A 23378-nucleotide genomic window follows, 5' to 3' on the forward strand; every position below is an offset into this window, starting at 1 on the left:
TAGGATGCTGAGAGCAAGGCTCCAAACCAAAGAATCCGTCCTCAGTTACCAGAGAGCAAATGAAAAGCTATCAAAAGCACTTCTGACGTATACCAGGATGTACAAAAGCCCCTCCATGGGGGTCTCTCTTCTCTGTGCTTTCTCCTTCTCCCCACTCCCCTTTCCACACTGCCTTTTGTCCTTATAGTCCCTCCTCATCTTTTCTTTTCATTTTTTTTTATTTTTTCAGACAGAGTCTCACTCTGTCACCCAGACTGGAGTGTGGTGGCGCGATCTTGGCTCACTGCAACCTCTGCCTCCCGGGTTCAAGCAATTCTCATGCCTCAGCCTCCCAAGTAGCTGGGATTATAGGCGCCCGCCACCATGCCTGGCTAATTGTCTATTTTTAGTAGAGACAGAGTTTCACCACGTTGGCCAGACTGGTCTTGAACTCCTGACTTCAAGTGATCCACCTGCCTCAGCCTCCCAAAGTGCTGGGATAACAGGCGTGAGCCACGGTGCCCGGCCTATCTCCTCACCTTTTCTCACCTCTTCTTTCTCTGCTCCCTTGCTGTCTCTCATCTGTCCCTGTTGGGGAAAAACCTGAGGACGTAATTACTATACATGTAATGTATCATCTATATGGTACCTACTGTTTGCTGTTTGGGCATACATGAGAATTGTATATATCGTTTGATTGTGTGGTGTAAAGCTTCCTAGTTCTTGTTTTCGATTTTTAAATAGGTGAGTTAAATATTTTCTATTTCCTACTCTCTCAAAACCTGTTTCCCCCTTTTGCTTTGATTTTCATTTGTATGCAAGTCTTCCTATTTTGTTTCTTTCTAAGAATGCCCCTGCCCCCTCCCTGCTGCCTTTCAGCTTCCAGGCTGAGTGGGAGGAGGGGAGAGCATTGAGATGAATGTGCAGAGGGTGCGGCTGGGGATCAGGGAAACTGGGTCACAAAGAGCGGGGTCCTTTCACCTTTGCACTTTTCCCAGCTTGGGCTTTGGACCAAAAGCTTTATTTAAAACAGAAGCTGCATTTTTCCCCAACAAATTTCGAAAGCCATCTTTCCGCTTTACAGAGGTGCTTTGCTGTCAGCCACAGTCATTTTTCAGGGGCAGCCTGAGTTGCCAGCTCAGAGCACAGTGCCGGGGAGCCTTCCCTGAGCTGCACTCAGTCTCTCTTGTCACTGCAAATGAACCAGAAAATTCTCTGAAGCGACGGGACCCAGCAGATAGAGGCTTGATTTCTTTTGTGTGCACATGTGTGCTATGCATAAGAAATCATTATCTTTCCTTAGACTGAGGTCATTTTCTACCCTCTTTTACTGCAGAGCTATCAATTTAATTATTTGGTCACTGCTGCTTTAATTAAAAAGTCTTTACTTATCTTTAGAGGTTTCCTCTTTAAATTTCTAGAGATTAGGATTATCCACAGCATGTCATCTCTTTTTATGTCCATATACTATATGGTTTCTATAATAATATAAAAATGAATTACCAAGATACTGGAAGCTAATCATATTCTTCATTTCTCTCCTAATAATCCCAGATTACATTAATCATAAATGTCAGCAGCGTCTCTAGATGACTTCTTGACTTTTGACAAAAAGCCTTCATTTTGGCCCTTTACATTCCAAGGTCAAGGAGAATGTAACATTCAGAATAATTATTAGCATTATTTTACCTTGACATTTCATCCCTGCTTCCAGTTTAACATTCCACCCAGGCAATGAAGACGAATGTCATCTTTCGTTCAAATCACTGGAGGGACTTGCCCCAATTAAACCTGACTTAGAGGCTATTGGAAACGCTGTATTAATTTGCTGTTCTTCTTTAAAATAGAAAATATTTCATGAAGGAGAAGAATTTTCATTAAAAGCATTAAGGATTTACCATGACATGAACAAGCAATTTTTGAATTGACTTTTTTTCTCCCTGGGCTAGAATAATAATCAGCCGTCTGCCTCGGCTGGGCCATGGTCTCGCTGTCGGTGGGCCTTCCATCGGAACGAGCCTCCTTATTTTCCTTTTAGCTCAAAGGTCATTGTTACACTTTTGTCACATCAAAAATGATTAGAAGTGTCTTTTAGAAATCTTGGCCTTTCCATGTCGCAAGGCCTCCTGCAGGTACAACCTTTTGATTACACCTTCTTCCCCTGCAATCGCCACACACACTTTTTTTTTTTTTTTTTTTAAAGACAGGGCCTTACTCTGTCACCCAGGCTGGAGTGCAGTGACGTGATCACTTCTCACTGCAGCCTCAAACTCCTGGGCTCAAGCCATCCTCCCACCTTGCCTCCTGAAGTAGCTGGGATTACAGGCACGTGCCACCATGCCTGGGTAACTTTTGTTATTTTTTACAGAGTTAGGGTTTCGCTATGTTACCAGGCTGGTCTTGAACCCCTGGGTTCAAGCAAGCCTCCTGCCTCGGCCTCCCAAAGTACTTGGATTACAGGCATGGGCCACCATGCCTGGCCCCCACACACACTTTTTAAAAAAAGTGTCAAGCTAAGCTTAAGGGAGTATGTTCTAAAAATCCTCTATTCCTACATTTGCTACAGTATTTAGGATGGGAATGGTGAGCTGCTTCCTAGAACACACGAAGATGGAGACCTTATCACACTTGTTCAATGTTGTGTCTCTGGCCCCTGAAACAGAAGCAGGTTGACACTCAATATATGTATTTCTGCATTGTTTAAGGTGTGATCAACAAATACTTTCTATGTGAATGTAAAGGGACCATAAAACACAGGGACTGAGATTGTGGGGCCTGGAATCAAACAGTCTGAGATTTGATCTCGGTTTTGCCATCTACGGGCTTTGTGTTATTGGCAAGTTATCTTACCTTTTTCCACCTGTTTCTTTATCTTTAACATGGGGGTTATAGTACTGATGTCACTGGGTTGTTGCAAGGACCAGATGAGATAATGCATGTAAGTAAAGTGTTTCATTCTGGGCCTGGCAACTGTTAAGGCCTCTCCAACTAGGCAGAGATGACTCAGGACTAATCCCACCTCCCTGCTCCCCCTCTGCCTTCTCCAGGTAGTTGCCCTTGGCTGCAGGGAAAACTGTGAACACCCAGGGCCCAGTTGGTTTGGGACCTCTGCTAAATTACAGTCATTCATTTTCCAAGTATCCGTTGTGAAGTTGTAGGAATTCAACCTCCTCCCTAGAATTCTAAGGCAAAATTCCTAACCCAGTCCTGCTTGACAGAATGGAATTCCTCTTCTGGCAACTACTCTTGGCTTATTCCTGGAGCAAGTTTGAACCTTGGATGCCTGTCTATTTGGACTGCATTTCCAGACCTAGCTCACCTGGGTCTCACCTACATCACGCCTGCCTTTCCGCTGACCTTGGCAGCATCCCCTTCTTTCACAACATTGTTGTCCTCTTTGCCTGTATTAGCCTGCCTGATTTCCCAATTCCTGTGACTGGTGGCCTGACGAGGGACACATCCATCCCCCCGGCAGTCTGGCCTGGCTCTTGGTTTCAACCCTTTGTAGTGGTCCTTTCTTACTGCCACCTGCCTCTTGGCACTCTTTGATGTCTTTACCTGAACAAAATTAATGTCACCTTGTGTTTGAGCATGTCCTAATGTGGAGTGTTTATTACAGCAAGGAGCATTTCTTCCCTAGTGCTATTTTCTCAGATAAATAAACAAACTGAAAAAAGCAGAGAATAAAATAGTACCCACCACGGGCACCTAACAAATGTTGACATTTAGCTGTATTTGCTTCGTATTGTAAAAGAACTGAATGTAAAAAATACGGTTGAATCTCCTTTCCAGATCTCTTCTTGATACCATTTCCCTCCTTTTCTCCCTCCTTGGAAGGAAACTGTATGCTAAAGTTGGTCTTTTTCTTCCCATTCACGTTTTTGTACTTTCACTATGCATTTATATGTCTTAAGAATTTGTACATAATTTGAAATTTTACCTATGATACTGTATGTATCTTTTATGGGTTGAATTGTATCATTCTCTCCCCCAACCACAAATTCATATGTTGGACCCATATGTTCACAAATTCATATGTTGAAATCCTAACCCCCGGGGCCTCAAAATATAAGCTTATTTGGAAAAAGAACCGTTGCAAATGTAATCAGGTAGGTTATGATGTGGTCATACTGGAGTGGGGGGGGGTCCCTATGACTGGTATCCTTATAGAAAGAATGCCCCATAAAGAGACAGAGATGTACAGAGGGAAGATGATGTGGAGACACAGGGAGAAGACAGCCTTTGATGAGCCAAGGAATGCCTGCGAAGTTGCTTTCTTTTTCTCACAGTTATGCTTTCTAGATTTAGCCATGTTGGGCGTAGCAGCCCACCACCCTCATTTGAAATAGCAAATGTAGGGTGAGAAGGTTTTTTTTTAGCGTGCACCTCAACAACACACACAGCCCTACTTTATGCTTTCATTCAGGAAAAATGCACTGGGCGCCGGCAATGTGCCAGGCCCTGGGGAGAGAGCAGAGAGGGCCAGTGAGCCAAGGGGAAAGGCTAGCTGGGAATTAGGAAGGTGACCAGGGGATTTGAACATCATGCCAGTGGGGAAGGGGAGGGGATAGTGTGCTTGATGGCATGAGCATCTAAGCTGGTGGCTTCCCGGGGGGAGGGAGGAACTATCATTTGGAGGTGTCAGGATCTGCAGTTGCTGGGAAGTGAATTCCTTTATTGCAATGCTTCTCACATTTCTGCAGCCATCACCATCGCCTGGAGGACCTCTTAAAACACAAGCCCCACTGGTTTTCACTTCCAGGGTTTGTGATTCAGGAGGTCTGGGACAGGGCCTGAGAATGTGCATTTTTAGCAATTGCCCAGATGATGCTGATTGCTGGTCCAGGGAACACACTTTGAAAACCATCAGTCTATTGCATTCGATGACTCTATTGTCTTTTTTTTTTTTTTTTGAGATGGGATGACTCTAAATCTGTTTAAATCTCTTCTAGAGACAATTGTAGTGCGGTGGTGTGATCATAGCTCACTGCAGTCTTGAACTCCTGGGCTCAAGTGCTACTCTCACCTTGGCCTCAAAAGTAGCTAGGATTACAGGTGCTCACCACCATGCTTGGCTAATTCTTTTTCTAGAAACAGGGTCTCACTATGTTGCCCAGGCTGCTCTTGAACTCCTGAGCTCAAGCCATCTGCCCGCCTCAGCTTCCCAAAGTGCTAGGATTATAGAAGTGAGCCACTGTGCCTGGCCATCCCACCTAACACTTGATAAGTGGTAAGATTTCTTATGCTTTGGTGCTGCCTCTCTAGGCCTATGTTTAGGGTTTTTGTTGGCCTCTGATGTGGATTGAATTGTATCCTCACCAAAATTTGTATGTGGGAGCCCTAACCCTGATGACCTCAGAATGTGTGGCTGTATTTGGAAATAGGGAATAAAGGCAGGCCCTGATTCAATATGACTGATGTCCTTAACGGAAGAAAAAGAGCCTCCAGGGTTGTGCACGTGCACAGGAAAGGCTGTGTTTTGTGAGGACACCTAGAGGAGGTGGATATGTTGCAAGGACTAGATGAGAATGCGTGTAAGTAAAGTGCTTCATTCTGGGCCTGGCAACTGTTAAGACCACTGTTCCTGTGGCAAGCCAAGGACTGAGGCCGCAGGAGAAACCAAACCAGCCCAGACATTGATCTTGGACTTTCAGCCTCCCAAACTGTGAGAAAATAAATTTCTGTCATCTGAGCCACCCAGTCTGTGGTATTTTTTTATGGCAGCCCTCGCAAACCAATACAGCTCCTTTTCGGAACTGCACCCTTCCATCACCTTCCATAGGCAAAGGCTTGGCCTCTACGAGCACTAGAAACTCATTGCTTTGCATCTAAGAACTCTGGAAACCCAGTGAAAACCCAAGGGGCGGCTTCTCCACTCGCTTCTGCTCACTCTTCTGGCTTTGGTTTCTTTCATTTCTGGCACCTGTGGTTTCCCTTATTTTCTTTCAAACTGAGCTCTCCCTCTATATTTTTAAATGTTATATTTTATCCCCTAGGTGGGTGTCTTTGGAACTGGAAGAAGCCAGCCCACATCAGGTTCATTTGCCATGTTGCTGGAAGTTCCACACTACATTCTTAAATCCATCAAGTACTTTCTTGCATCCAGTTTGATTCACGTTCCTTCTGATGATTTTTAAAAGACAGTATGACCTTCCTCTTGTTACAGATGGAAAACGAAAGCTCGGAGTGTTCAAGTGATTTGCCCAGTGTTGCATAGCTAATAAATAATGAAACTTTCCTGGAACCTAACACCAGTTCTTCCTCCACTCCACCATGGCACCTATTACAACCCAAGTACAACGGCAATATAAGAAAGAGGCCGGGCATGGTGGTTCATACCTGTAATCCCAGCACTTTGGGAGGCTGAGATGGGTGGATCACTTGAGCCCAGGAGTTCAAGACCAGCCTGGGCAACATGGCAAAATCCCTGCCTCTACCAAAAATAAAAATAAAAATTAGCCAGGCGTGCTGGTGCGTGCCTGTAGTCCCAGATACTCAGGAGGCTGAGGTGGGAGGATCACTTGAACGCAAGAGGCAGAGGTTGCAGTGAGCCAAGATCATGCCACTGCACTCCAGCCTAGGCAAAGGAGTGAGACCCTGCCTAAAAAAAGGAAAAATATTTTTTAAAAAAGATCTGAGAAAGAATAATATTCTAGCTCTATAGGATATAGCTTTATAAAAATGCCATAGAATATGCTTGAAAACTCTCCAAATTTCAGGAAACACTGCTAAAATTCTTCCAAGTAAAGCTGTGAGATGCTGTCAGGAACATCCACATTTCACTGTTTCTCTTCCATGGATCTAAAAGCATCTTATGAGAACCCATGAAAAGTTTCTCTTCCACACCATCCATGCCATCAATCCTAAGAGACAGATTTTCATCTCTGTTTATGCCTGAATGTAGCAGACATTATCTCTATTTTCTTCTAGTAGATTCTAGTGCCAGCATCCAAAGGATTTTCCTCCTTAGAATATAATCTTGGAGCCTTAAAGTACCATGTGTATTATGGAATGAAGACTATGGAAATATAACTTATCCTTTTGGATGTAGATTTCAGGCACTTAACTTAGAGATAGATTTGAAGGTGAGTTTGTTTCTTCTTCTCACTAGCTTAGATATCAGGAAAGTTCTTTCTGGAGATGAACTGTGCCTCCTTGATCCATCATTCTCTGATGACCTACCTCCAATTTAGAATCAGAGTTTTAGAATCAAGAGTGACTTGCTGCTGTAGAATCTATCATTAACATCTTTTGTCTTGTCTTCATCCCTGCCCCCCAACCTGGGTCAAGGAAGTTGCATACACTCTTTCCATCTGTGAGTTCTAGAAAGGCACTCTAATTTCCCTTAGACTCCTGTCCTGAGTCCATACCATTCCCATTCACCCCCAGCTCTTTTTGTCTTAATCCAGGTGTGCTCACTTCTTGCCAACACCCTTCAGTCACTGCCTTTCCTGAAACTCACTTTTCTCTTGGTCTCCAGAGAGCAGTAGCCAATTCACTTTTGACCCTCTGTAGTTGCTTGTCTTTCTCCCTTCACATCAGCTGTCAGAGGGCCTTCAGGGAAATGTGTGGCCCAGCTCTTGCAATGTACTGGACCTTACCATGTGTGTTTTATGTACTAAAGTCACAGACTTTATTCTATTGTTGACTATGGGCCTTTTTTGTTCTGTCCAAACCAATTGTCAAATCGCTAGTAATTGTCAGATTGACTTGAAAAATTTTCCAATTCAAAAGCCTTCTTTAAAGAATAGCTAAGGTCATTACATTTTGCTTAATTTTTTAAAGTACTTTTTAATTTTCATTGAGTAATACACAAACTTATTTTAAGAAGCAACTGGTTACCTGTAATCCCAGCACTTTGGGAGGCTGAGGTGAGCAGACCACTTGAGGCCAGGAGTTCGAGACCAGCCTGGCCAATATGATGAAACCTTATCTCTATTAAAAATACAAAAAATAAAATAAAATAAAATAGCTGGGCATGGTTGCAGATGCCTGTAGTCTCAGCTACTCAGGAGGCGAGGCATGAGAATCGTTTGATCCCAGGAGGCGGAGGTTGAGATGAATCAAGATCATGCTACTGCATTCCAGCCTGGGCAACAGATGAATACTCTGTCTCAAAACAACAACAACAACAAAACTTGTTAATGGAGGGTCATTTCATGGGCATAGTTTTTACTCTGCAAGATGAAAAAGTTGTAGAGATTGTTTGCACAATAGTGTGAAGATACTTGATAGTATTGAGCTGTACACTTAAGAATGGTTAAGGTCGTACATTTTATGTTATGTGTATTTTATCACAATTTTAAAAACAGACGTGCTTAAAATTTTATATATTTGTGAGAGCTGTCCAACTAATTTCTGAAAGCAGTCTACTTAAAAAACTTTATATATACGTGTGTGTGTGTGTGTGTGTATGTATATGGTGCCTACATTTCCACCATTTCATTGTGTCCTTCGGATATTGGCATAGAAAGCGCACCTTTGCTTCTAGATGCAGAAATAGTTTTTGTGGACACAAAAGATACAATTACAGTGTGTTTTCCAGACAGAAGAGTTCTTACTGTCACCCATTTGAGCACTGCTTCATAGTTGACCTTTCAGTGACCCTAAGTTACCTGTCCAGACAGACGTCTGTGCTCCGAGCCGCACGGCTCCTGGGTACACAGATGATCACGTTACAGTAGTAACCCCCTGTCCATGTTCTCAGGGATGTTATACCGTAGATAATCATGGAAAAGAAAGTTTATTTCTTTGGAGTATCCTCCAGCTCTGTTTTCTTGTAATTTATTAACTGTGAGAAAACAAGGTTGGGGTCAAAGCCCACGTGGTCTTGTCAGCACAAAAGGCATTTTTCAACAAAACTGTGCTGGAAGCATCATTCTGACAAGAAGTCGTGGGGATATTATCAAAGCAACTTCGAGATGCGGTCTCTTCTAGGGGGCAAAAAGATATACTTTCTCCTGTCGAGCTCTCTCCGAACACTACCTCTGGCTTCACTGTGTTGCTTATAGGCTACCCAGACACACAGATGGCCTCAGCGATGCCAGGAATCTGTTTAATTGTCTAACACGGTTTAAAGCTTCTCGGGAGATTCAGGTGATTATTTCAAACAGCAGGAATTACTTTTAAAATGGTTGGGGGTTTAAAAAAAAAAAAGTCAGAAACATAACAACACTTGGATCATTTTTGAAGTGCATCTATTTTTGTTTTCTGTCTGAGACCAAAATGCTCCTGGCACAGTCTGTCCCTGAAACGATAAATATCTTAAGTCACGGAGTCCAAAAGGAGGCAGGGGGCCCAGTGCACTAGGAACCAAAGCTGGAAACAGAAAGCCCAATTAGAATATTTGCCTGGGACGACTTCAGAAAATGAAGCCTTGGACAAAAGAGAACTTTTTTTCATATGGGAAAAACCTGGGTATTTACGATTTCCCTTTCTTCCCAGTAATGTTTGGCTCTGACAGTAGCTTTGCAGCTTTGAGAAGCTATGAGCTTTCTGCATCTGCACATGAATGTTCTCAGAGTTTTGTCTAAAAACAGCAAAAACATCCGAATAATTGCTCTGAAGGACTTCAGCTTCTCAAATGGATTTCAAAGGTCTATCAGGGTTGGGCGCAGTGGCTCGCGCCTGTAAACCTAGCACTTTGGGAGGCTGAGGCGAGTGGATCACTTGAGGTCAGGAGTTCAAGACCTGCCTGGCCAACATGGTGAAACCCCATCTCTACAGAAAATACAAAAATTAGCTGGGCGTGGTGGTGCGTGCCTGTAATCCCAGGTACTCAGGAGGCTGAGGCAGAATTGCTTGGAGGCAGAGGTTTCGGAGAACCAAGATCGCACCACTGCATTCCATCCTGGATGACAGAGTGAGACTCCATGAAAAATAAATAAATAAATAAATGGTCTATCAGGTAACTAGGATTTCTTGTGTTTCCATCCTTATTTACGTGCATTGGGGCAGAATCAGCAGATGAGGCCGCTATACCCAAGATGCGTTTTTAAATTTACCTCTTCTCTCAACCTGATTTCTTGTACACCTATTTGGTGAATCCTTGTTTTTGTGTTTCTGCTCATTTTTGTGGCTCAATTAGAAAGGTTCTAGCAGCTAAATGTCTTCAGTTTGCCACATCCATCTGAAGCTACTTTATTAAGCATACAGGGTCTTGGGGTTTGGTTTTGTTTTTTAAAAACCAGTGCTTCTCAGACATCTTCAAGGAGAACTACAAACCACTGCTCAAGGAAATAAGAGAGGACACAAACAAATGGAAACAAATTCCATGCTCATGGACAGGAAGAATCAATATCGTGAAAATGGCCATACTGACCAAAGTAATGTATAGATTTAATGCTATTCCCATCGAGCTACCACTGACTTTCTTCACAGAATTGGAAAAAAACTACTTTAAACTTGATATGGAAGAAAAAAGAGCCCACATAGCCAAGACAATCCTGGGCAAGAAGAACAAAGCTGGAGGCATCACACTACCTGACTTCAAACTACACAACAAGGCCACAGTAACCAAGGCAGCATGGTACTGGTACCAAAACAGATATATAGACAAATGGAACAGAATGGAGGCCTCAGAAATAACACCACATAGCTACAACCATCTGATCTTTGACAAACCTGACACACACAAGGAATGGGAAAAGATTCCTTATTTAATAAATGGTGTTAGGAAAACTGGCTAGCCTTTTGCCAAAAATTGAAACTGGACCCTTTCCTTAAACCTTTTACAAAAATCAACTCAAGATGGATCAAAGACTTAAATGTAAGACCTAGGACCATAAAAATCCTAGAAGAAAACCTGGGCAATACCATTCAGGACATAAGCATAGGCAAAGACTTCATGTCTAAAAGACCAAAAACAAAAGCCAAAATTGACAAACGGGATCTAATTAAACTAAAGAGCTTCTGCACAGCAAAAGAAACCATCATCAGAGTGAACTGGCAACCTACAGAATGGGAGAAAATTTTTGCAATCTATCCATCTGACAAAGGGCTAATATCCAGCATCTACAAAGAACTTAAACAAATTTACAAGAAAAAAAAAAACATCAAAAAATGGGCAAAGGATATGAACAGACACTTCTCAAAAGAAGACATTTATGCAGCCAACAGACACATGAAAAAATGCCCATCATCACTGGTCATTAGAGAAATGCAAATCAAAACCACAATGAGATACCATCTCATGCCAGTTAGAATGGCTATCATTAAAAAGTCAGGAAACAACAGATGCTGGAGAGGTTGTGAAAAAATAGGAATGCTTTTACACTGTTGGTGGGAATGTAAATTAGTTCAACCATTGTGGAAGACAGAGTGGTGATTCCTCAAGGATCTAGAACTGAAAATACCATTTGATACAGCAATCCCATTACAGGGCATATACCCAAAGGATTATAAATCATTCTAAGATAAAGACACATGCACATGTATGTTTATTGTGGCACTATTCACAATAGCAAAGACTTGGAACTAACCCAAATGTCCATCAATGATAGACTGGATTAAGAAAATGTGGCACATATATACCATGGAATACTATGCAGCCATAAAAAAGAATGAGTTCATGTCCTTTGCAGGGACATGGATGAAGCTGGAAACCATCATTCTCAGCAAACTATCACAAGATCAGAAAACCAAACACTACATGTTCTCACTCATAAGTGGGATTTGAACAATGAGAACACATGGACACAGGCAGGGGAACATCACATACTGGGGCCTGCTGGGTGGTGGGGGTCTAGGGGAGGGATAACATTAGGAGAAATACCTAATGTAGGTGATGGGTTGTCTTCCTGGTTCCATCACTGACTCTTGTGTCACTTCTCCTTTGTGGTGGGGATGGATCTTTTGTGTTTTTGCAACACCGTGCCAGGGGAATCAGGAGGGACCCACTCTCAGGTCCGGTGGAGGACAGGTGGCAATGATGAGGTTCAGAATATGCTACCCCAAAATAGGACCCCTTGGCGTTTGAGAAAGCAGCAGAATCAGGAAGGGCTCTCTGACCGTCTCCTGCCCCCCTCCCCTGAAGCAGGCCACAAAAGAATTCTCTGACCTTCGCCTGAAGTGGGTCAGAAGACTCTCATGTAAGAGGTACCCTTCCTATACCCAGAGGAAAGGAGTGTCCTTATCTCCGAAGACACAAAACCACAGAGCAGAAACTGAACAAACAGGGCTTGCTAGGTTCACCCCAGTTGATTTCCATTAGATTGTACCTCCTTTTTGTCCAATCTCACTTCTACACAATTGTCCGTTCTTCATCAAACATAAAAATGCACAGGTTTCTCCGTTTCTTCGAGTTTCCATTTCTGAAGGCTCCTGTGTCATGTAAAATGTATACTATCGATTAAATTTGGTTATGCTTTTATCTTAGTAATCTGTCTTTTGCTTTAGGGATCTTAGCCATGAACCTAGAAAGAAGAAATGTTTTCTCCCCTACAACAGCTTGCTTTGGCAAATAAACAAACACAAGAAAATGGATGGGATATTTTTATTTTCATTTTATTTATTTATTTATTTATTTTTGAGACAGAGTCTCACTCTGTTACCCAGGCTGCAGTGCAGTGGCATGATCTCAGCTCACTGCAACCTCCGCCTCCCGGGTTCAAGTGATTCTCCTGCATCAGTCTCCCAAGTAGCTGGGATTACAGACGTACACCACCGCGCCCAGCTAATTTTTGTATTTCAGTAGAGATAGGTTTCACCATGTTGACCAGGCTGGTCTTGAACTCCTGGCTTCAAGTGATCCACCTGCCTCGGCCTCGCAAAGTGTTGGGATTACACGTGTTAGCCACTGCGCCCGGCCAATGGTCTTTTTGAAGGAAGGATGAGCAGAAGGGCTGCACTGATAAAAAGAGGAAGCAATTGAGAACAAATGAGGACCTAGCACCTGCCAAGGGAGGTACACACAGTTATGGCAAACCGAATTCCCATACCTAGGTCTCTTGAGAAAGGGAAATTTAAGTTTAGCACTATTAATAGCAAACAGTATATATACTCCCAAGGCCAAACCCATTCTCATTGCTTCCTGAACTTGGCTCACAGCAGGGGCCTGGTGGTGCCCTGGCACTGGGCTGCCAAAAAGGAGCAGAGCAGGCAGGGGCGCTGGGCTCCCTCTACCAAGGGTCCAGGGCCTTTTCCATACTTACACTCAGGCTTCTAGGTTGATTCTCTGGGGATTGATCTCGTGGCATTCACACTGTGCCTCAATACAGCATCCCTCAAGTTCCTGGCCTGGCCGTGGATTTTGCTTGATGTCCACGAGTGCCTTACAAAGAGATTAAATCAATGCCAATGAAATCAGCCCACGAGTTTTCTGAGGAGTGGGAGGGAGGCGACTTGCTTGTGACCACTTCTGTTGAGGTTGCTGTCACACAGAAAGAGAATGTGGGGTAAAACATAGGAGAACCACAGTAGGATGTGTGGATTTTATTTTACTTTATTTTATTTTATTTTATTTTATCATATCTTATTTTATTTTATTTTATTTTATTTTATTTTATTTTATTTTATTTTGAGAGGGAGACTCATTCTGTCGCCCAGGTTGGAGTACAATGGCGTGATCTCAGCTCACTGCAACCTCTGCCTCCTGTATACAAGCGATTCTCCTGCCTCAGCCTCCCGAGTAGCTGGGACTACAGGCACCCGCCACAATATCAGGCTAATTTTTGTATTTTTAGTAGAGACGGGGTTTCACCATGTTGGCCAGGCTGGTCTCATCCCCCTGACCTCAGTTGATCCACCCGCCTCAGCCTCCCAAAGTGCTGGGATTACAGGCGTGAGCCACTGCGCCCAGCCGGATGTATGGATTTTAAATTTCAGTTTTTGTTTTTGTGATTTAGGTGGTTTTTCTGGCGGGGTGGGGTTGCTGCAAAGGGGAAGTCTCCTGCGCTCTGGCCTCCTCAGCTGCTCCTGTGTTTGCTTGTGAAACTGCTCAAGGTCCTCCCTTCAATTCCGCTCTCCGGATTCCAGCGTTTTTTCAGTTTCGATTTCCTCGGAGAAAAAAAACTCATTCCGTGTCATATTACATTAGGGGCAAGAACTGCTTTGGGGGTGTGAGGGGTTCTGAGGCGCAGGCCGGTGAGGCGGGAAATGGCGCTCTCCATTCCAAGACAGAGTCTGCGCTGCTTCCAGCCAGGTGGACAGCACCTTCATCATCGCCACCGTGGCAGGCCCACGCGCTACACTTTCCCCTGTTTCCTGAGGGTTCTCTCCGGGCTCCAGACAGAATGATTAATGGCCCGTTGGGCCAACTCTAAAAGACTGAGGAGACAAATATACCTCATTCATGGGGAAACAAGCCCCAGGTCATATATTATCTAGGAAAAATGAGGTGGCCAATGAGCTATTGCATTGGATATTACCAGCTTTATTGCAGAACTTTATTTGGTTGAAAAAAAAAAAGTATGAGTATATTCACATATACACACACATATATACACACGTATCTATATATGGGGACAGGGAAACAGAGGTCTCTAAATGTGTACTTATAGATTCTAGATTCTTTTTTTTTTTTTTTTTTTTTTTTTTGAGACGGAGTTTCGCTCTTGTTGCCCAGGCTGGAGGGCAATGGCACGATCTCGGCTCACCACAACCTCCGCCTCCCGGGGTGGAGTGATTCTCCTGCCTCAGCCTCCCAAGTAGCTGAGATTACAGGCATACGCCACCATGCCCAGCTAATTTTGTATTTTTAGTAGAGACGGGGTTTCTTCATGTTGGTCAGGCTGGTCTCAAACTCCCGACCTCAGGTGATCCGCCCGTCTCAGCCTCCCAAAGTGCTGGGATTACAGGCATTGGCCACCGCACCCAGCCTTACATATAGATTCTTATATATATGTAATATATGTACATCTTTATTAAAAACAACAGGAAGCAACCACAAGATGTGAGGATATTATTAAGGGATAGCGTTTCTTAGGTTCTTTTTCTTTTCTTTTCTTTTTAAGATGGAGTCTTGCTCTGTTGCTCAGACTGGAGTGCAATGGCACAATCTTGGTTCACTGCAACCTCCTCCTCCCGGGTTCAAGCAGTTCTCATGCCTCAGCCTCCTGAGTAGCTGGGATCACAGGCACATGCCCCCACACCCAGCTAATTTTTGTATTTTCAGTAGAGATGGGGTTTCACCATGTTAGCCAGGCTGGTCTCAAACTCCTGACCTCAAGTGATCCACCCACCTCGGCCTCCCAAAGTACTGGGATTATAGGTGTGAGCCACCTCGCCTGCCTCTTTTTCGTATTACAAAATGTGGAGAAGACTTAATACAAGTAGGTATAAGCAAAAAATAAAATAAAAATGATCTGTGCTTTTTTATTCACACAAATAAACCACCACGGACAATTTGGTGTGTATCTTTCCAGTTATTTAGGCTTCTCGAAGCGTTTCTTGAAGTGATTAGGATTATATTGTGCATACAGTGTTATAATTGCTTTTTAAAACTTAATATATCATGAGGATCAAATAAGAAAAATGTATTAAAAACGTTTAACACACTCCCTAAAAGTATCCATGAAATTAAAGTTAGCCATTACAGTCATTATTATTAATTTCGTTCTGCATCAAATATCATTATTTTATTTGATAACTTCATTTATTAAAACTTCTAGTGTGTTTCTAGTTACAATGTTATAACGAACATTCTTGTGAATAAATTCTTGCACACAATCATTATTATTTCTTTAATATACAGCCATGTATCACTTAATGACAGGGATACCTTCTGAGAAAGGCATCATTAGGCAATTTCATCACTGTGTAAACATCATAGAATGTACTTACACAAACCTCTGGCAGAGCGTACCACACACCTAGGCTGTATGGTACAGTCTATTGCTCCAAGGCTACAGGCCTGCACAGCATGTTACCGTACTGAAAATTCCAAGCAACTGTAACACATAGGAAGTATTTGTATAGCTAAACATAGGAAAAGTACAGCAAAAATATGGTATAAAAGATAAAAAATGGTACACCTGCCCAGGGCACTTACCGTGAACGGAGCTTGCAGGACGGGAAGTTGCTCTGGGTGAGTTGGTGAATGATGAGTGACTGTGAAGTCCTAGGATATTACGGTACACTACTGTAGACTTTAGAAACACTGTAACTTAGGCTACACAAAATTTGTAAAAACAAGACATTTCTTTCTCTCTCGCTCTCTCTTTATTTTTCTTTCTTTACTTTTGAGATGGAATCTCACTCTGTCACCCAGGCTGGAGTGCAATGGCGCCATCTCAGTTCACTGCCACCTCCGCCGCCCAGGTTCAAGCGATTCTCCTACCTCAGCCTCCAGAGTAGCTGGGATTACAGGCGCAAGCCACCACGCCTGGCTAATTTTTTTGTAATTTTAGTAGAGATGGAGTTTCACCTTGTTGGCCAGGCTGGTATCGAACTCTTGACCTCAGGTGATCCGCCTACCTTGGCCTCCCAAAGTGCTGGGATTATAGGTGTGAGCCACCATGCCCGGCCTTCTTTCTTTAATAATAGGTTAACCTTAGCTTATTATAACATTTTTAGTTTATAATCTTTTTAATTTTTTAAACTTTTTGACTCTTTTGTAGTAACACTTAGCTTAAAACACAAACACAGTATAAGAAACATATTTTCTTTCTGTATAACCTGATTCTAAAAGCATTTTTCTATTTTTAAAATTTTTTATTTTTATTTTTTTTACTTTTTAGTCTTGTTTGTTAAAAACGAAGACATATACACATGAGCCTAGTCCTAGACAGAGTCAGGACCATCAATATCACTGTCTTCCTCCTCCACATCTTGTCCACCTGGAATGTCTTCAGGGGCAATAACACACAGGGAGCTGTCATTTGCTATAATAACAAGGACTTCTTCTAGAACACCTCCTAAAGGACGTGCCTAAGGCTGTTTTACAGTAAATTTTTTTTTTTTTTTTTTTTTTGAGACGGAGTCTTGCCCTGTCGCCAGGCTAGGGCACAGTGGCACAATCTCAGCTTACTGCAACCTCTGCCTTCCGGGTTCAAGCGATTCCTCTGCCTTACCCTCCTGAGTAGCTGGGACTACTGTTACGTGCCACCATGCTCAGCTAATTTTTTGTGTTTTAGTAGAGACAGGATTTCACCATGTTGGCCAGGATGGTCTCGATCCACTGGCCTCGGCCTCCCAAAGTGCTGGGATTACAGACGTGAGCCACTGCACCCGGCCAACTTTTTTTTTTTTTATAAGTAGGAGTACTCGCTAAAACAATAATAAAAAGTATAGTAAATACATAAACCGCAACATAATCATTTATTCTCATTGTCAATTATGCACTGTGCATAATTGTATGTGCTATACTTTTACATGACTGGTGGCACAGTAGGCTTGTTTACATCAGCATCACCACAAACATGTGAGTTATGTCTGTGCTGTGATGTTATGATGGCTACAATGTCACTAGGTGGCAGGGATTTTTCAGTTGCATTATAATCTTATGGGACCACGGTAGTACATACGTTCCATTGTTGACTGAAGTGTTACGTGGAGCATGGCTGTAGCTCCTTGGAGGAGAATTGCTGTGTTGAAGGATATTCATTCATTTGTTCAAAAACTTTTATTGAGCATTTACTATTTGCTGCCAACTATCTTAGGAACCAGAAATAACAACCAGAATAGTAAGACACACTTGGTACCTGCTCTGGTGAGCTTATATTCCAGGGAGAGAGAAAAGCAAGCAATTGCAGGGAATTCAACATAAAGCAACTTAAAATGGTAAAGAAACATAAAAAGTTGTTCAACCACTCCAGTAGTGAAGGAAATGCAATTAAAATAACAATGAGGTGCCGCTTTACACCCAGTAGACAGACTAAACAAAGAAGCAACAAATACCAAATGCCAGCCACAGTGTGGACGAGAAGGGTGCTCAGGTATCCATCTCCCCGGCTGAAACGTGAGGTGTTGTTACAGCCTTTCAGGAAAGTAATTTGGTCATGTCCATAAAAAATAAAATGCACATACACTTTAACTCAGCACTTCAGGGAATTTATCCCATAGAAACGGTATTTAAGGACATGTATTCAACAGTGTTTATTGCAGCTTTGTTCACAGTGGCAAAAAACTGGAAACAAAGAGATCAAAAGATGAATTAGGATACAGCCACATCATGGGAATGTTTATGCATTCAGCATTTCTTGTATGATATTATCCCATATATGTGATGAGAAAAGGAAAATAGCTCAAAGCAGTCTAAGCTATGTGAGGTATGCAGGCCCAGAGAAACCTGACTATGGGATTTCAGTCAAGCCCCCCACCCCATACCTGGGGGCAGTTGTTTAAAGTCAATTTGTTCATGACTAGCTACCTCATCATTATCTTAACGTTTCTGGAATCTGTGGTACAAAGAACGATGCATAGCCCATCAACAGCTTATGTGATTTTAATGTAAAGTTTTGGTGAATGTCTTAGGAACTGCCTCTTCTTTCCCTTTATGGCTTTTTTTTTTTTTAGACTGAGTTTAGCTCTATCGCCCAGGCTAGAGTGCAGTGGCGCGATATCAGCTCACTACAACCTCCACCTCCCAGGTTCAAGTGATTCTTGTGCCTCAGCCTCCTGAGTAGCTGGGATTACAGGCGCCTGCCACCACGCCCAAGTTTTTGTATTTTTAGTAGAGACAGGGTTTCACCATGTTGGCCAGGCTGGCCTCAAACTCCTAACCTGAAGTGATCCGTCTGCCTTAGCCTCCCAAAGTGCTGGGATTTCAGGTGTGAGCCACCGTGTCAGCCATCTTCTTTCCCTTTAAAAACTCACTTTTGGAGGCCAGGCGCAGTGGTTCACACCTGTAATCCCAGCACTTTAGGAGGGCGAGCTGGGTGGATCACCTGAGGTCAGGAGGCCTGACCAACATGGAGAAATCCCATCTCTACTAAGAATACAAAACTAGCCAGGCATGGTGACACTTGCCTGTAATCCCAGCTACTCGGAAGGCTGAGGCAGGAGAATCGCTTGAACCCGGAAGGCAGAGGTTGCAGTGAGCCGAGATTGCTCGATTGCATTCCAGCCTGGGCAATAAGAGGGAAACTCTGTCAAAAAAACACAAACAAATAAACAAACAAAAACTCTATTTTGGGCTGGGCGCAGTGGTTCACACCTGTAATCCCAGCACTTCGGGAGGCCAAGGTGGGCAGATCACCTGAGGTCAGTAATTCGAGACTAGCCTGGTCAACATGGTGACACCCCCCTTCTCTACTAAAAATACCAAAATTAGCCGGGCTTAGTGGCAGGCACCTGTGACCCACCTTCCTCGGCTTCCCAAAGTGCTAGAATTACAGGTGTGAGCCACGGCACCCGGCCTAGTCATTATTTTTAAACTGCGAGATATTATTCACATCTTGCAGTACTCTGTTGGGCTCAGTCTAGTCAATTAAATAATTATAATTTGGCCGGGCAAGGGGCTCACACCTATAATCCCAGCAGTTTGGGGGGCTGAGGCGAGCGGATCACAAGGTCAAGAGATTGAGACCATCCTGCCCAACATGGTGAAACCCTGTCTCTATTAAAAATATAAAAATTAGCTAGGCATGGTAGCGGGCGCCTGTAGTCCCAGCTACTCGGGAGGCTGAGGCAGGAGAATCGCTTGAATCTGGGAGGCGTAGGCTGCAGTGAGCTGAGATCACGCCATTGCACTCCAGCCTGGGCGACAGAGAGAGATGCCATCTCAAAATAATAATAATAAGTATAATAATAATAACTGGAGCACAGAATTTAACATAGGTTATATGAACTCCAGAAAAAGGTCAACTTTGAAACTCTGGAACATTCCGCTCTCTGATCTTCAAGTTTTTCATCTGTATGGTGGATACCTTCCCATAATCCACTCATAGAACAGTCAGTAGGATCACATGAGATAAAATCTAGGAAAATGCCTAGCACAAAATTGGCACAAGGCAAACATTTAAAACATAAACAGCAAAGTGAGGCCAGGTATGAGGGCGCTTTGGGAAGTGAGGGGCAGGATACCAAAGCGAGGCCTTACAAAAGTCAGTGCCAGTGTTAGAACCCTCAGGACTTGGCATCCTCATCAGTTCCTGGGTGTGCTTTGTGCATACTAATACTGCAAAAAGTTTAACCCAGTTCAAGAAAATGGTATTCGTCAGATGGCCAGGAGAATGAGGAACTGGAGAAGTGAAGCGCTCGCTCCAAAGGAATGTCTGGCACAGAGTCCTTGTTTCCAGAACTTTCCAGTGCTGGCGGGTGTGAGATTGTGCAGTCACTGAGCACTTTGCCAAGGAGATTCGGTGCTAACTGCTGAACATGAAGGGGAAAGTCCCTTGGTGGGCCGTGTGTGCTGTTAAAGGCAAGTCGCAGAAGAGAGTACAATAAATACCAGTTCCAAAAACACTTTGCAGGCTTTGAGTCTTGGCCAATTACAGAGGCGGAGTGTTTTGGCCCGCTTCAGAGTGTGGGAGAAAAGAGTGAGGAGACAAAGCTCATCTCCTAGCATTCCTTTTATAACATTCTGTGTGCACCAGGGGTCTCATAGCACAAGGTGAAAATATTTGAAAAGAAACGAAAAGAAAAAAAAAAAAAAGGACTGGCTTATATTCATGAAGCTGAAGCCTTTGAATATCATCTTTTCCTCCCTGTACCCCACCTTAAACACAGTGAGGGTTCCAGCCTTCTTCGGAGTCCACCTTTAAGTATGCTGCGCAATTATTTTTGTTGTATGCTTTGACCTTGAGTTAGAGATCTGCTTCCAAACAACTTCCAGTCTCAATTCTTCCTAGTGACAAAAAGGAGCTACTGCGGTGGATGATGAATGCACTCACAGGTACCCCACTTACGGAAGGGGAACAAGACAGGGGTGCCCTTGGGTCTGCAGGTCGGCCAAGGCGAAGCACAAAGATATGACTGTGACCAAGCAAATGTAGGCATTTTGTTCTGAGTTTTGTTTTTCCTGGTCAGCCTCTTTTCTTACCCCTCTTTAATCTGCCCCAATGCTTGATGGCATAATTATCTCAAGGTAAGTAATGATGGAAAGCCCAGTAAACAACTGACCTCAAACAAAATCCCCTCCTGTTCTTACATCCTGTGGTCAGCAGAGGTAGCAAGAGATAGTCATTAATTAAACTCTTAATGCTTGCTGTTTCTGTTGGCCACAAACCCACAAAGGCTTTGGTGTAAAAACAGTGGCCACTAATCACAGCTCTCTGTTTCCCTGGGTTTAAGTGAATAAATAGGAAAATTGAAAGTACTGCGTATTAAATAGCTTTAAAAAAACAAGCCACGAAATCACTGTAGATAGAAAATCGGCTCTTTGGGGGAACTCTGGGCCTGGGTTCTGCTGCTGCTGCTGAGGGCGAGAGTTTCACCTCTCCACGCCTCCTTTTTCTCATACATAAAATGAGGAGGATGAGTTCAATTTCTATCATTCCTTTTTTTAAAAAAGGAAAGGCCAGGTGTGGTGGCTCATGCCTGCAATCTCAGCAGTTTAGGAGGCTGAGGCAGGTGGATCTCCTGAGGTCAGGAGTTCGAGAGCAGCCTGGTCAACATGGCGAAATCCTGTCTCTACTAAAAATACAAAAAAATTAGCTGGGCATGGTGCCATGTGCCTGTTGTCCCAGCTACTCAGGAGGCTGAGGCAGGAGAATCACTTGAACCGGGGAGGCAGAGGTTGCAGTGAGCCTAGGTCATGCCACTGCACTCCGGCCTGGGCAATAGAGTGAGACTCCATCTCAAAAAAAGGAAGGAAGGAAGGAAGGAAGGAAGGAAGGAAGGAAGGAAGGAAGGAAGGAAGGGAGGGAGGGAGGGAGGGAGGGAGGGAGGGGAGAGAGAGATAGAGAAAGAAAGAGAGGAAAGAAAAGAAGAAAGAAAGAGAAAGAGAAAGAAAGAAAGAAAAGAAATAAAGAAAAGAAAGAAGAAAGAAAGAAAGAAAAGAAAGAAAGAGAAATCTATGATTCTATGATTCCTCTGCCTCAGGCAAAAGTTTAGGATGACTAGATTTAGTAATATTTGGGACATACTTATTCTAAAAATTGATTCATCATTTATTTGAAATTCAAATTTAACTGGGTGTTCTGTACTGTATCAGGCAAGCCTACAACAGTTAAAATATAGTTGAGAGGGCCAGGCGTGGTGGCTCATGCCTGTAATCCCAGCACTTTGGGAGGCCGAGGCAGCTGGATACCTGAGGTCAGGAGTTCAAGACCAGCCATGGACAATGTGGCAAAACCCCGTCTCTACTAAAAATACAAAAAGTAGCTGGGCGTGGTAGCCCACGCCTGTAATCCCAGCTATTTGAGATGCTGAGACAGAAGAATCACTTGAATCCGGGAGGTGGAGGTTGCAGTGAGCCGAGATCGTGCCACTGCACTCCAGCCTGGTGACAGAGGGAGACTCCATCTCAAAAAAAAAAAAAAAAGAAAGTTGAGAGGAGATTAGCTACGCTTGGCTCTGTCCCTTAGTCAAGGAGCAAGCAGGGACAAGGAGAATGGGGCTTCTGCACCCCAGGATCTCTCTGTGTCCTCCCGCAGCGGAGCAGCAAAAGACTCCACCATCCCAGCTTCTCTCTCCCGTTGTTAGATACAGCAAACTAAATCCTCTCCAGCTCTTTCTAGGCAGAAAAGCTCACATTTATATCTGATTTGGCCTCATTTTCCATTAGCGTTTTTTTTAACTCCCTTTCACTACAGAGAGACAGTTCTTTTTCTTTCCCTGTAGAATTAAGTTCTAACATATGACCAAGGAGGTAGATCTCTCCTCAACAGAAAGTCTGAGCGTTGTATACATTGGAATAAAATTAGCTCTGTGAGGGTGACGTATCCAGCACCTCAGTGAAAATAAGAACACTCTGAATCAAAAACCAGGATTGGCCTGAAAAAGGAAAAGGAAGAAAATCACATCTATAAAGCATTTGATAGCTTATACAATTTTTTAAGTGAAAAATTTGGGGGTTTTCTTTGGTTTGGCTTAAGTTTTACAAACAGTCCATCGAAGGAGGTATTATATGAGTTTCATTTTACAGGTAAGGAACTTGGCTTAGAAATATTAAGTGATTTACCCCACTCTCACAGCTAATAAATAGTGACTTACACCACCCACCTAACTAGTAAATAGTGGCTTATCCAACTCACTCAGCTAGTAAATAGTGACTTACCCAACTCACCCAGCTGGTCAATGGAAGAACCAGGACTGGAATCCAAGCCCTTAACCAAACTTAGCTTGTTCTTTTCAGCTGTTTAAGTGCTTTTCTTCCAGGAGGAAGTCACATATATACAGGGTCTCTGTGGGCTTTGATGCTTTCAGCAGAATGGGAGCATGCCTGTCTCCTCTACTCAGACAGTTGACTTTGTGCATTCTTATTATTTTAGGGCTCTCCAGAAAGCCACAACCCAGAGGTATATGGAACTTGCTGGTAAAAATCAACCAGCGTGATTAGTGTTATTTCAACAGTTGAG

The sequence above is a fragment of the Papio anubis genome, chromosome 6 (assembly GCF_008728515.1).
Source record: "Papio anubis isolate 15944 chromosome 6, Panubis1.0, whole genome shotgun sequence".
Lineage (NCBI taxonomy): Eukaryota > Metazoa > Chordata > Mammalia > Primates > Cercopithecidae > Papio > Papio anubis.